Source organism: Mustela nigripes, unplaced genomic scaffold (genome assembly GCF_022355385.1).
Source record: "Mustela nigripes isolate SB6536 unplaced genomic scaffold, MUSNIG.SB6536 HiC_scaffold_75, whole genome shotgun sequence".
Taxonomy (NCBI): domain Eukaryota; kingdom Metazoa; phylum Chordata; class Mammalia; order Carnivora; family Mustelidae; genus Mustela; species Mustela nigripes.
This window is the reverse complement of record NW_026739490.1, coordinates 5,543,813-5,556,890: the sequence shown is the minus strand read 5'-3', so window position 1 is coordinate 5,556,890 and position 13,078 is coordinate 5,543,813. Positions and strand designations below refer to the sequence as shown.

The following is a 13,078-nucleotide window of genomic DNA, read 5'->3' as shown; positions in this document are numbered from 1 at the left end:
CTAATGACATTTACACCATAGGATTTTCCTGTGGATTCAGTGGAAAATGGATGTAAAGCCATCATGGGGATGCTAGATGTGCATCCTAGGGTTCTACCGTCTTTTCATACTTTTCATACTAGTTCTTGGCCACCTGGTGACAGAGCTCGAAGTAGTCTCCGAATGCTTCCCACCCACCCCATCAAGAAAGAAAACACACACCCCAGAGGGACCCTTTCATGTTTTTGGTAGCTTATGTACGGTGCAGGCACTGGTACGTGCTTATAGTACGTCGGGGACAGCTCAGACCTTGTCCTCACCCTCTGGGCCCTTAAACCTCAGTTGGAGAGAGCGGTCCGAAGGGAAAAACTACAGGTAAATTTCATGCCTGTATGGGTAAAGGAAATAGCAGACCCTCCCCATGGCCGGAGGAGAAGTGCTGTTGAACCTGAGACCTGAAAAATGAGATGTCTACCAGGCAGTGGAACAGTGAACAGGTAGGGGCAAGGTGGGAGAGCCTGGGAGGAGACAAGCCTGATGTGCCCAGTGTTGGGGGGGGGGGGTGAGTCAGGGATCCGCTGCCCCCATTGTTTTTTTGTTTTGTGTTTATGCGAGCACTCTGGCTCTGCTGCTGGAATTGGAGAGGGCAAGCATGGACCCTGGGGGCCCAGCTAGGAAGTCGAATTCCCTGGGTTAGAGCGAGGGGTGCACAAGGAGGGGCAGAGTGAATTTAAGGTGCCTTTGGAGATTGCTGGAGGACTGCAGGTGGCTGGAGTGAGGGGCATGAAGAAGGCAGGGTGGCTCCACGAATCACTGCCCTGGGAGGCAGAGCTATTTACAAGACTGTGAACACTGCAGAAGAGGGGCTTTGGCAGGAGTGGAAAGTACACAGATGAATCCTGGATGTTTGGCCATCATCCTATCCTCTCTTCTCTAGATGGGCACTTGGTAAGTAATTATCTGGGTCTTTTTGGGGTGCCGCTGGATCCCAAATTTGGAACTAAGTCTAGGATACCTTCATGAGCCCCAAGTACTCTCCTTAGACCCAGGGCTGCCTTCACAGCTTTCATCTGACGGCTGTGCCTTGCTGTGTTTTGTTCTTTCCTTCGTAATCAGCTTCTCATTAGGTGACTGATGTGTCTGGCTCTTCTCTGTGTTTGCATATGCACCCTGCTATAATTATGTCCCCAAAACATAACGTTTCATTGTTTTTTTGTTTTGTTTTTTTGTATTTGCTTTTGCTTTTCTGAGCTGAAAACCTGTGCAGTGTCCTGTCACATGGGCAGGCTGGTGGCTCTGCCAGACAGCAGCTTTCTAGCGCCCGCATCGCTCTCCTGTCCCCCCCACCATGGTTATATAATACCGGGACCATGATTGCTGGCTATAAAATTGACTTTGAGAGCCGCTTTAATTTGTGAATTGGCAGATAGTTTCTATTTTGGGGTAAGGAAAGGAGAAGAGGGAGAGGTGCGGGTAGCTCTGTGGTCATTTGTCTTTGGGCACTTAAAGTGTAAGAGCTAAGGGGCGACCCCACAGCCTGAACTTGACATGAGGCTAGGGGAAGGGGGCTTTAAGGTCAGTCCTGCAGCCATCCTTGGACACCTTGGTTTGAACTACATGTAGGGCGTAGGGTAGAAGTTGGCCTTACCTGTTTGACACATCTCATTCCCTGGAGAGGAGATCTGTGTTTTATACTCATTTACGAGTGCTCGCTTCGGCAGCACATATACTAAAATATACTCATTTACGAGTGCTTACTGGGAGCTTGTGCAGTTTGCTGGTGGGCTTACAGTTGCTGTATTTGTTTCAGTGTGGAACAGGCCTGGGGCAGCCTGAGTCTTTAGCATCCTAAGGCATGAGGGTCGGGGTCGGGGGACTTCCTCTCAGTTTCTGACTTACTGAGCGCACACCCCGTGCCAGACTTCATAATCTCCTGTTCTGTTTCTTATCTCATCCCATCCTCCCGTGGGTCCTGGGTAGGATGTCCTTCCCACTCTGAAGACAGTAAGTGATGTGCCCCCCTGGCCACATGGCCAACAAGGGCCAGCTCTACGGGTCTGCCATCACCTTCTGAGGACAGGTCCCATGCACACATGTGTAGTGAGCGGCAGCATGCACGGTACTCCCAGGAGATTTGTGGAGGGAACGCTGGCTTTTGGTTGAAGAAATCGGTAATGGCAACAAGTAGGACCTGTGGCTTAAGATAGCCCTGGAAGAAAGGAGGGCAGGCCAGGGTGCTGTAAGCAGGGACACCGGGAGAACATTGAGAATTTGTGTCAAGAGCAGATCTTCGGGTGGCTGACACAGAGGGAAAGGGGGAGAGTGAAAGAGTGCTAAGTTGCCCAGAGCCTTGAATGTCAGCCTAAGGAGGGTGACCTTCACCCTGGTGGGGGGAAAAGTGGATGCGGGTGATAGTGGTGCACAAGGCTGTTCTTTCTGGCAGATGAGTAGGTCATGGTGAGGCGAGAACCGTCAGCTTCCCGAGGGAGGGAGGACAAGTGACACCTGACAGGGCTGGCCTTCAGAAGATGCAAGGCAGCACAGGCACCCTCCTGAGTGAGGAGAGACCGGGCAGAGGCTGATACGGCCATTGGGAGCCCTGTGCTTCCACGTTGGTGTCAGTAAGGGACTAGCATCGAAACCCGGGATGTTGGTAAATCTAGGTTTACATTGTAGCTCTCCCACTGCCCCGCTGGATGACTTTGAGCAAGTCTCCTCTAACTTTTCTGGGTACCCATTTCCTGTCCTCCAAATGAGGACACTGGTGTTTTAACACTGGTGTTTGCTGTCCACAGCTGCAAAGACCAAAGGCACACGAAGTAGGAAGTACCCACTGCCACTCCACGCACACAGCGAGAGCTCGGGGCAGCTCCATGCGTTGTCTCTGTGCGGCCTGTTTGTTTTTTCCAAATCCCTACAGGCTCATTCATTTTCACTAGCAATCTGCAGTGCTCTTCTTTTCCCTAAGAGAGCTCCAGGCCCCTTCGCCATGCGCCCCCTCCCATCCCTACGAGTTCCCCTGGCACATTGAGCTTCGGTCTGGTTGCTGTAACCAGAAATCCATATGGTCCCCTCTTGCCCAGACCACTCTGGGCATGACCTTGTTTGAGTCTTGCCTTTTCTAACCACAGACCGTCCTGTCACCGTATGGAAGAGCGACCTCTCCCCTTCAGCTGTGACAACACCTTAGGCATGCTCCTGGCAAAGGGCGGGGGAGGAGGGTTCTCCCAGGAGCCCAGCCGCTCCCCAGAGCCCTTTGCTAATCACAGCAGCGGCAGCTGAACCTCAGTCTCTTTGGGGACCAGTCGAGGCAGTTGGCAGCTCTCGTTTCGTCCCCACACTTAATAAGTTGAGGAAGGGAATTAGTTAGGGTGTCTCTGTAGCCAACTGCCAATTACCAGGGCTCTTTCTACAGATAGAAAGTTCCCCCTTCGTTTGTCTGGAGTGCCAGCCAGTGCCTGTTTACCTGCTCAGCTCCCTGGGGGCCCCCAGACATGACTTCCCAAGGCCTGAGACACCGGCTTTTAAATGGGTCTCCATCCTCCAACCCCAGTGGGATGACTTGGGGTGTAGCCCTGTGGCTTGCTGGTCACCAGAGAGCCCTCCCGATCTCAGACTCTTAGGTTTTGCCAGCAGCTCTTCCTTTGTTTTGGCGTTTGTTTTTTAAAGATTTTAGTTTTAAGTAATCCCTCCACCCACCATGAGGCTCGCGTTCACAACCCACAGAACAGAGTCACACGCTCCACTGACCGAGCCAGCCAGGCGCCCCAGCCATTCTCCTTTTGTGCATTTGGCCAGCTTTTGAATAGCAGCATTTGGGGCAGCTCGCTTTGAGAAATCAGGAGGTTTAAAACAGTATTGGGCCAGCCCACCACGGTGACAACATGAGCACCGCTATGATGTGACCAAGTCTCCGAGTCTGCAAGCTTCCATGGTAACGGGCTGCCACGTCTCCTGTGGGGGCGCTCCCTGCCCTGGCCCCGCTCCCTGATGAGCCGGAGAGGAAGCTGGCATCTGTTGGCAGCAGCACACGCCATCTTGCCTTTAAGCTCGGTGCGCTCCCCTTGTTCACAGGAGCCCAGGGCCCGCTGTCCAGCCGGCCTGCCAGCTGTGGCCTCAAGAGAGCGTGTGGCCGCATGGTGCTGAGTGGGCCACCGATCTAGCTCTGCTGACTCGGTGGGGAGCCTGTAACCTCTCCATGGCCTCTGTCTGCTTGCAGAGTCTCAGGTTTGTCTTGAAAATCTGTAAGGAGAGGGGACCCCCCCCCCCCAGCCCATTGCACTGGTAGGCAGGGCTCTGGTGCCATCAGCTGCCTCCTGCTTCCCCCCACCCAGCTTGTCCTGCTCCGTTGTGCCAGGGAGAACCCCCCTTGTAGCCCTCTCGTGTTGCTTTCTGGTTAGTCTTTGCTTTGATAGGTAGGAACCTGCCGAGGTGCTCGTGATTCTTACTTAGGTTCCTCATGCCAGGGCTCGGGGCTGTCTCTCCAGAGAAAGGCACACAACTGACACGCCCCGTGATACTTCATATATGCCTTCCGGGCGTTTGGAGACCCTGTGTCTCCTTGGGAGTTTGAAGGACCCCAGATGGAGAACCCCTGCCCTGGTCCCAAGCCCCCATCAGTGGCACAGGAAGAGACGGGGTCCCCAGCAGAGAGCAGGGAGAGCCCTAGGTGGGACTGGTAACTGGGGTCCCCAGCACTAGGCTGGGTCCTTCATTTTTCTGCACTTTTACTTCAGAGTCTCTTTAGTAGGTCGCTGCACAGGAGTGAATTCTTCTGGTGGCATCTGTACTCTTCCAGCCTGGGCGACAGTCTGCCTTTCAGAGTTCACGGGGCTGCCCCTTCTGGACATGCAGAAGTGGGCGAAGAGGATGTGGAGGATGGGAGGGGTGGCCTCTGAGACAGGGGTGGGCCCCCAGCTGCTCCACAGCTGTTGTTCAGTTTCTCTGTGGGGGGATTGCCCTGCCCCTTTCCCCCACCCCCACCACTGGTTTCCGTGACCCGTGGGCTTCAGGCATGGGGTGCAGAGCCCACCCCACCTGCAGTGTCACCGGTTGGCTACGGAGTGGTGGTGGGCATCATTGCGTTTTGCAGGGGGTGGGTCCTGGAAGGAGGCCATATGGGTCTTGACAATCTGGAGAAGACCACAGAGTTGAGGCCAGAGCCAAGGCTTCTAGTCTCGAGGGCACCGTTCTCATCTACCTCCTCCTGTGGCTGGCCTGCCCGGGGGAACACACTGAACCCAGGCTGGCTCCTGCTGGCCACTACCCCTGGATTTCAGGCTTCCCTCTCCAGATTGAACAGAAGGCCTTATTTTTGTCCCCTTTGAAAGGCAGTGAGAGGAGTGGCAGGCAGAGCCCGCATCGGCCCTAGAGCCTCCTGCTCCTATAGCAGGTTAGGGAAACCCTTCGTCCTGTGCCTCATTGGGAGTTGGGGGGTAGCCTGCAGGGTGTGGCCGGGTACAAAATGAGTACCAGCCACCTCCTAGCTCTTCCCTACTCCTCCCTGCCACCTGCTGGAGCCTGGACGAGTGGCCCAGTTTTCTGAGGGGAGGATGAGCATCTCTATCTCCACGTGGCCTTGGTGGTGTTCAGTGGGAACTCAACTCTAGGCAGGGATTTTATAACCAGACTTTTGAGTTAAGATCCTGAATGATTTCGTGAAGTTCGTAAATTAATTCTTCTATTGCCACGGGCTAGCTCCCGGTTCCTGTCAGTCCGCCAGCGTTTGGCTCGTGCGCTTGGCAACCTGAGAGGCTCGAGAGAAGCACAGGCTGTCCAGTCCTTTTGGGGTTAGGGGTGGGGCGAGGGCATGGCTCGTGGGGGTCTGCGGTCATTCTCTTCGCTGGGGCGCAGGGACTGGGGCCCTGGGGAGAAGGCACATGGAGGGCGCCGGGGAGGTTACAGGTGGACCAGCACTTGCTGAGGCCCAAAGCAGAAAGGAGGCTGGCCTGACGCCAAGTCGTCTCATCCGGAATTTTTGTGTGGGCCGGCCAGTGAGGTGGTGAGGTTTAGGGTTGGGGTATGATCGAAAGCTGCCATCACCACGTGTCAACTGCTTGCTGTATACCTCAATGTGCCCAGGACAGAAAATGTCACTGGACCTCACACCCTGCACGGCGGACCTGGCCACCTTGTCAGCTGAGAAAGCTGAGGATCGGGGACCTCGATTAGTAACGGGGAGAGCTGGGATATCTCTGTAACCCGACGCTCTGTGGGTGACATTCTCCCCACGTTCAGGACCTGCTCCCCAAATTTCTGCCTGCCTTTGGCCTCCTCAAGGCTCAGAGCCAGTCGCAAAGGATGTCCCTGGCCTTCCAGAGCATCGTGGTGGCTGTAGAACCCCTGTTGCGGGTGCTTTGCCCAGACTCCTATTCCCTTTTACCTTCTGTAGACCCAAGGACGGACAGCATGGCCACCCCATCCAGCACGTCCACCCCCAGGTCTTTTAACCCTGACCCCCCCATGAGCCATGCTGTGGGCCGCTTGTCGCACGGTGGTCCCTAGCTTTGGCTCACTGGCCTCTGTCCCTCTGACAGATGGGAATGAACAGTAGTGCCCGGGGCCGCTGAACCCCCCAGGCCTGGCAGGTCATTGTTTCAGTGTGAAAAGCTGTTTTGGTGTATTAAGCAAGCGAGGAATGCCTTTTTGAAGCTAACCCTACTTAGGAGGGGCCCGCCCTCTTGGACCTGACATTGCCTTGCCTCTCTGTGCCTGAATATCACAGTGTGATATGCAGACGATGTATACTTGAGCCTTGGTTTGCCCATCTGTGAAATGGAGATCATTCCTCCATGCTTCTTTGTTTGGGCCAAGTAAGCATTGCTCATGAAGCCTCACATGGTGTCTGACATGTCAAGTAGCCTTAACTGCAGGAATAATACCTCCACCGGGGGTGCACAGACGACTTATTTTAAGAGTGAGTTCTTGGCTCCCCCACCCAGGAATACCACAGTTTGAGTTTATACTGTAATCTATGAGCATGCCAGCCTGATGCCTTCCTTTTCTGTTGATGAGATGAGAGGGATAGAGAAGATAGGACTTGAGGTTTGAATCCCAGTTAAGCATTGACGAGTCATTGAACCTTTTTGCACTTTGCCGAGTGTTGAGAGTGTATGCGTCACATGTGCTTACGGTTGCTGCCTGCCTCCCCAGCAGGTGGCATGAGCTCAGGTGCTCTTTGCCACCCTGGACCCTGGTGGGACCCTGGACCCTGGGAGCCCTCCTGATATGTGCCAGTGGCCACCTGCTGGTCTGGCACAGCCTTTCAGTGGGTAGCTGTGACATTTTTGTACACTATCACGGAAAATAGATCCTCGCAAACATCTAGGTCATATTTTAGATCTCGAGGCTCATGGGCTTTAAAAATCCATCCTTAGGTCTGAGCAGGTTGAAAGGTGCTGAGGATACCTGTGCCACCAGCTGGCTGTCCTTGAGGCATGACAGCAATGGTGTGAGGAAGGCTCCCTTTCAGAGGGCATATTGGGAGAGCGCCCCTCCCCTCCACTACCACCTCCACTGCCTTCCTCCTGCATGTCCATACTGCAGAGAAAGGACAGAAAGTTCCTGAATTAAGCCTCATCTCTAGATAAGTTGTACAGATCGGTCTGAGAACCGAAGTGACTATTAACACAGTGAACAACATGGTAGACTGTACGGATCGTAGTGCTGTGTACCAGGTGCTGGGGTAGGCAGCTTACTTAAATCCTCATAGCAGCCCCTAAAAGGGTAGGGCAGCATCCCCACTTTGCTAGCAAGGAAAGGGAGGTTCAGGTATAAGCGGCCAGTAAGTGGCAGAGGCAGGATTTGAACCATGTGCTGTTGCCCCGCTAGAGCACATGGATGAAGACGCTCAGTGGAAATGCAGTCGTGGCTCCCAGAGATTATCACGTCCTGCGGCTGCCGGCCCTACACAGTTGGAAGGATAGTGCCATTTGACAGTAGAGGCGGAGTAGGAGACAGGGACGCCAAACCATTCCCATTAAGTTTCATCTAAAAACGACATTTTAACAACAGTGAAGTAGGAGGGGCCGCACTTCTAGAGAAGGATAGCCTTCTCCCCCCTGCAGATTTCCGTCTCTGTGGGCTGGGGGTTCGGGGAGGAGGTGGGGGGGGGTCTTCGTCCTCACTCCCCACCCTCTCCCCCACTTCCCTTTTGCAAACTGCTGGTGGCATTCATGGGAGCACTTTGGTTCCCCCATCTCTTCGATAGGACCAGACAACTGCTTAGCTGGCAGAGGAACTTGCTAGAAGGCTGCTCACTGCCTGGGGGCTCCACCAGCCTTGTGTGGAGGTACCTAAGCCAAGCCCTCCAAGAACCCTTTTCTGTGTTTGTAAATGAAGGGATTAAATGGGTTTTAAACTCCACCTAAGCTCTTGTTTCTCCAGGAAGGGATTTCCCAGGACAGTTAGATGCTAAAAGCAGGAGGTGTGAGGTGAGACTGACCCAGGCCCAGACCCTTTTCTGTCCCACCCATTAGCCGTGCAGCCCTTCTCTCTGAGCTGCTCTGGAACTGGGTGATGGCAGCGCCTACCTCATCGGGTTGTGGGGTGAGACCAGGCCGTAGCTGGAACACGCGGGCTCTGTGCAGGGAAATAGTGAGTGGGAAGCAGCTTGGAAGAGCTGAAGTTTGCCTTAATGGATTGTTCCCTACAAAGCCCTTGGAACGTTCGATGCTGGGTGAGCGATCGCTGGGACAGTAATTACAGAGAAATAAGGTCGGGCGTGCTGAGGGAGCTTTGTCTAGGAGTTGAAAGAAGGGGAAGGATTTGCCAACACTTCGGGATCCCTGGCCCCTCTCCGCTCAGGACCGTGGCAGATGCCTGCGGTGGGGGAACCCCTGGCCAGTGGCTTAGTGGCGTTGTGGTGTGGGCTGAGCCGCTCCGTCTCTCTGGGCCTGTCCCCTTGTTAAAATGGGGCAGTCAACCTCACAAAATGAGATGATCAGGAAGGCGAAAGATGGGGCGTGCTGAGGACATCGCATGGAGGTGAATCACACACCACTTTTCATTCTGCCCAGCAGCATGGCTCGGCCTCTGCACCAGGCTCTGCAGTCAGAGGTACAGGTCCCACTGGAAGGGACAAGTCAGGCCCTGGTCCATGCTGGTCACTGGGCAGCCGGGGAGTCGGGGTGTGACATCTCCTAGAATGAAGTCGGAGGGGTCCCCTCCCCCCACCCCACCCCTGGGCTGAGCCCTTACTCCATTTACTGCCCCAGCACGTGCCTGGGATGGTCTGCTGCTGCTCTAACCCTGAAGCAGGTGCTCTGAGCCCTTCCTGCTCATAACTGCGAAGCTTGTCTTCCCGTGCACCTGCCGCCATTGGCTCCCTGGGCCGGGTGGACCTTCTGTAATGGGAGACAGGAGAGGAACCCGAAGCCAGGGTCCGCTCCCTGAAAGAGAGCACTCTTAACGTTCCTTGTCCCTGCCCCCAAGAAGGAAGCAGACCCAGACCTGTAGGCCATCCTGAGGCATCCTCCCAGGAGGGCAGGACCCAGTGCCCAAACAGGGGGAGGGTGGAGGAGCCTGTGGGAAATGTCAGCCTGGCTTCCTGGCAAGGGACCCAGTAAGTACAGCGGTCATTATACGCTGGTGTCGCGGGAGCTCTCATGGGGAGCTGTGCTGTTGCTTTGACCTTCTGCGGGCACACTCTGTTCTCCTAGTTAATTATGTGAAGAGGGACGTCCAGCTTCTGCATCTCTCGGCCGCCTTCGCTGCTGCTTTTCTGCTACCACGGGCCCCCTTCCTGCTGACGGGCGTCCCCTTGAACGGGGTGTCCTCAGCTTGGGGCCTGCCAAGGGAGGGAGGAACGCAGTGTTGGAAAGGTCATAACTCGTCCCAGAGATAATCTGAGCAGATCACACATTCGCCTCCAGTTTCCTGGGCTTTTCTTGTCCTGTTTCACAAGGACGTGGAGTATCTTGGATGGTGAAGTTCCCCGCAAGCCCTCCCTCCCCCTGGCTGCTGGGTGTTCTGCTTTGTCTTGACAGCACGGGGAGAAGGTCATGGGCGTGCGGAGCAAAGCCAGTTGGCTTCTAGGTCATCCCAGGATGTGCTTCTGGTGACTTCATTTTACCAAATCAGAAACCAGGATACAAGAACCACCAATGACTTTTTTGTTGTTGAAGGAGGGGATTTCACAGGCAGGGAAACAGAAGCAACAGAGGGAAAGACTGAGGCTGAGAAAGCCAGTATTTTCTTGCAGATCAGATACTTTTCCAGCACCTTTATGATTCACCCCCACTCCACTCCCCATACGCAGACTGGGTGTCCCCTCCCTCACCTTGCGCTGGAGGAGGGAACTGCACAGTCTGATGTCACCTGACAGCTGTGGAAAATTCTCTGCTATCTATCCAGTGTGTGTGGAGGAGCCCAGAAAAGAGCCTGAGTCTGGTCTCTTGGACTGCTTCTCCAGGGACCTTTCTTTGGGGCTACGAGCTTTTCTTGTCCCTTCAAGTACGCCCATTTTCCTGCTATAAAGCATGAAAACGTGATGTGTTCTCAGTATTAAGCAGGCGAAGGAGAAAATACACCCACAACAAGTACAACATTTTGATGTATTTCTTGACAGATTTTCCTGAATGTGGAGGTTTTTGTTCACTAAGGGTTCTGCTTCTACTGTATGCCACAGGACATTGTAGCCTGCTTATTTCTCTTTGATCCCGCGAAGCGCTTCTGCTGTAACCTGCCCTCTCATTGCCTCTCTAATACTCCACAGAGTAGATGGATCGTCTGCTTAAATCTTGTCTTTTTGGGTTTGTGGATTGTTGCCTCATAATGTAGGTCATAGCTTCCGCGAGCATCTTTCTTTGTAAAGTCCTCTCCATTTGTCAGTCTAGGTTTCTGGAAGAAGTTTAGGGTGTAGAGGTCTGCACACACCTGAGACTCTGATTGCTCTCTGGAAGGCACTGGTCCACATCCCTGGCAGGGTGTGCATCCCTTCCATGCCCCTCCCCCAGCTAGCAGCAATTAGGGTGGTCCCGTGGGTGGGGACAAGGACAGGGTGGGTTCATGGAGTCAGTCAGTTCCTGCTGGAGGCCAGGTACTTCACAGTCTTTACTCCGGTCAGACCTCATAGGAGAGCCGACCATTTCCCACAGAAGGAGACAGGCTATCTCCAGTTGCTAGACCCCACTGCCTCCCATGAGGACCAGACGGGCATCTCCTGGGGACCTGAGCACTGTGGTTCCAGGTGATCACACTGCGCAGGGGACAAGTGACAGGGGGGTCGGGAGGGCCCGGCTCCTCAGGCTGCACGGAGCTTATACAGGAATGAAGCCAGTGTGGGAGGCAAGGGCCAATATGGAGGGATTTCAAGCGCGCTATGAAAGACTCAAGTGATGCTGTCATCTGTCAGGGTGAGAGCAGGCACACTGGAACCCCAGGGTGAGTCCCTGTGCTGTGCAGAGGGAGCCCTGCTGCCTGGGCTGGGGCCCTGCTCAGCCCTGATCAGGCGACTCTGACTGGGACAGCGGGCTGGCAACAGGTGCCGGCCCAAAGCTGTTCGCTGTAGGCTCTTGTGTTCTAGGCATCCACTAAAAAGGGTCCCTGAAAGGCTGGTGGCAGGGCCTATTCCTGAAGCCTGGTTCCACGGCAGTTCCTAAACAGTAGCTAATCATTATAGGAGCAGGCACTGTCTCAGGTTACATGTCTTAGTTATATGGTCCTCATAATAATGTGATTTGGTGCAGGTGACAAGACTAAAGAGGGCTTAAATTTGCCTGTGGTCAAGTGACAGAACCTCATTCTTAACCCTAGCCCTGAGTCACCCCAGTTCCAGCTATGGGATTCTGGTCCCTCTTAAGACCTGAGAGCTTTGGCTAGCTGGGACAGGTTCTTGGGGGGCTGAGCCTTAGTTGTCTGTGAAATAGGATAAACCCGAGAGCATGCGCATGAAGCTTCGGTACAGCACAGTTAGTCAGAGAGGGACTTGGGCCAGGGTCTGGAGTGACCTGATAGCTAGGGTCCTGTGGCATCTTGTCCTGATAGCACAGGGATGGAGGTCACGGTGGGATTGGCAACTGTAGCCGGCAAGCCTGGGTTCCCAGCCAGGGTCTTCTGCTTCGTCAGTGCAATATTAGTCATGTGCCTTATTAACCCATGCCTCAGTTTCCCTTTGTGACAAAGGAGGATAATGTGTATCGACGACAGGGTTCTTGTAGCAAAGCTAGATCCAGTCCCTGTAATATTTAGAAACCTCTTGGGGTTGGGTGCTGGCACCAAAGTGAGATGTCCGGAGCCGGAAGGTGCCCCGAGCCCACTGGTCCAGTGTCCACTCATCCCCGGCCTTCTGTCTTCTGTCTTCCAGGTTCATCCTCGGGACAGTGTCAACGTGTCTCCCACAGAGGACGGCCGAGGGTGCAGGTGGTGGCTTGGTCAGTTGGTGATCTCCCGACAGCTGGATCTCCGGCAATGTGAAGCTTTTATTTGGGTTTCCCCCTCTCCTTTTAGTTCTGCTTAATTTTTAAAAATCTTATTTTTGTCTTTTTTGTTTTCCCCCTTTTTTAATTTAAACGATTAAGACTTCAGAAGAGCAGGAAACTATGCTGTGGAGAAACAACATGGACAAAAGCATATGTATAAATGTCATTTTTAATTTTTGTAAGGGGTTAGGGAGCTATTCTGTTTTGTTCCTTTATTTTCCCCCTGTCGTCTTTGTTTTTACCCATCCTTTCGTTCTGCTTAGAACACCTCACTTCCCCAGAGAAGGCCTGCCTCTCCGTGGAGAGCCGGGGTGGGTCCCGGCCCCGGGGGGTAGGGACACAAAGACAGAAGGCAGCCTGTGGGCCACCTCCCCGCACCACAGACACGGGCACTGCCGGACTCTGGTGGGCTGCTCCTGGCCCACCCTCGGGCCTTAGAAATGGTCAAAGGCGAAGAACCACCTGGAAGAGGAAGACAGGGTTTGGCCAGGAGGACTCAAGAAAGAAAGTCTAAACTGCGGGTTTGTTCTCTTTCAGCTGCTGGAAGCCCTGGGCCATTCCAGGACTCCAGTGGTGGGAGTCCATTCCCTCTTCTGCCCTTTATAACTGGGAGGGTGGGGGGGGGGGGGGGGACAAAGGTGACTATCCCCCCACTTCCCAGCAGCCGAGCGCCAGCCCAG

At 54.3% G+C, this 13,078-nt stretch overlaps 1 protein-coding gene across 2 annotated transcripts in view; it reads left to right on the top strand.

Annotated features, from left to right (window-relative positions):
* Positions 1–12,371, top strand: part of LOC132008145 (serine/threonine-protein kinase 35) — a 38,249-nt gene extending 25,878 nt beyond the window's left edge. For both annotated transcript variants that reach the window (XM_059386543.1, XM_059386544.1), the window contains exon 4: positions 12,284–12,371. The gene's annotated coding sequence lies outside the window, so the exon portion shown is untranslated. The remainder of the gene's footprint in view (positions 1–12,283) is intronic.
* Positions 12,372–13,078: the final 707 nt, after the last annotated feature.